Source organism: Seriola lalandi, unplaced genomic scaffold (genome assembly GCF_002814215.2).
Source record: "Seriola lalandi dorsalis isolate HSWRI2012SDOR001 ecotype SW California unplaced genomic scaffold, Sedor1 jcf7180002003759, whole genome shotgun sequence".
Classification (NCBI taxonomy): domain Eukaryota; kingdom Metazoa; phylum Chordata; class Actinopteri; order Carangiformes; family Carangidae; genus Seriola; species Seriola lalandi.
Window position 1 is genome coordinate 1 of NW_019474414.1, and position 1,690 is coordinate 1,690.

Consider the following 1,690-nt stretch of genomic DNA (forward strand, 5'->3'; position numbering starts at 1 on the left):
CACACACACACACACACACACACACACACACACACACACACACACACACTCACTCACTCACTCACTCACTCTCATACACACAAACCTCCCACTCAGTATTGCCCCCCTCCTCTAGTCACGACATAACAAGCTAGATTCAGGGAAACTAACAGGCAAGATCTCTCCACCACTTTGCACATGCAGTATCCATCTCCTCCCCTGTCTTTCAATTTGTTATTCTTTTTTTTCCCTGCTTTTCTCAGTCTTTTTCTCACAACTTTCTGCCTGCAATGCCAGATCAAGGACACCTCATCCTTCTGAATTTTTTCGGGACAGACAGACACATGAGGAGTGACACAGCATGTACTGGTTTTTGCTAAGATGCCAGAGTGTCCATATAATAACTTGGTCTAATCTCCTGACTGTTGGAATTACAAATAATTGGTCTCTTTCATTGTACAATGCAGAGAGCAGTGTGTAGATTGACTGACAGACAGATTGACTGACATTATGCACCGGCTTTTAAAGTAATATACTGGTGGTCCTGTACCACAGAAACATGTGTCTGGGTTGTAGCTGGCAAAATCAAACTGAAACAATGTCAAATACAGTGAAAAACAGTTCCACTCCAGTGACTTCAGTGTAGCTCACCTCATTATTTCCCATTTCTTACCCCCTTCCATACCCCAAATCCACCTTATTTTTTGACATTTGTAGACCACTTGGATACAGAGAGATCTATAAGTTTTTCTCTTCAATTAGGAGGAAAATTCTGTCTTACAATTTTCGGATTTTAAACATTGAACTGTTTTTTTTTACATAGATTCAACAAACTCAAGTGAAAACATCTACACGATGATGAACCCTATCGGTCCCGGTGGAAATAGACCTAATGTGAGTAACATTGTTTTGTTTCTTTTTGAATCACAATAAATAGTTTCAGTGTTTCTACATTTCATTCAGAATTTGTTTCTAATTTCTAATTCATTACCAAGCATGAAAAGAACAAGATACATGATCTTTATAAATGCTCCTGTTAATTTTCTTTAGTTCCCAATGGGGCCGGGTCCTGACGGGCCAATGGGTGGAATGGGTGCTATGGAGCAGCATCATATGAACGGATCACTAGGTGAGTGGATAAAGATAAGCTAAAGAAGCTCACAGTGTATGTAGGCACTTGGTATAAGCTCCTCAGAATATTCAGTGAAACCTGTTACTTTCTATGAACAGAGGCATTAAGAAGTAAGACTCTGCCCTCTTATGGCTGGTGGAGGAAGTGTTCTCTCTCCTCTCAGTATTGATCAAAGCTGAAACAGATTAGTGGGGCAGTGAGTAGGCCAATTGATCCTGTAGATGGGTGAGACGCGGGCAGTGAAGCCGGCGGAGTTGGTTCTCATCTGTATCTGAAACAAATAGCTTAATTAAAGACCATTAACTGTGAGAGATCCGGGTGTTTTGTGCTCACGCTGGATATCCTGAAGTGTTGTTAAATTATTAGCAGGCTGCTGAGGATTAGTTAACTGTTACATTACAATCATTCAAGTTTCTCTTCTCTTTTTATTTCTAATCACAGGCTCTGGTGACATGGATGGGTTGCCAAAGGTAAGACTGACTGACTGACTGACTGACTGACTGACTGACTGACTGACTGTTCATCTGTCTGTGTATTTGTCTGTCTGTATGAGATCTGTATTCTTATTGGTTTGTTTCC

General features: G+C 40.8%; 1 long non-coding RNA gene across 1 annotated transcript; it reads left to right on the top strand.

The window, feature by feature from the left end:
* The first annotated feature begins 780 nt into the window (after positions 1 to 780).
* Positions 781 to 1,582, top strand: LOC111667851 (uncharacterized). Its single transcript, XR_002761691.2, has 3 exons — positions 781 to 873; positions 1,030 to 1,108; positions 1,553 to 1,582. It is a non-coding gene; the product is annotated as an uncharacterized LOC111667851 (long non-coding RNA).
* Positions 1,583 to 1,690: the final 108 nt, after the last annotated feature.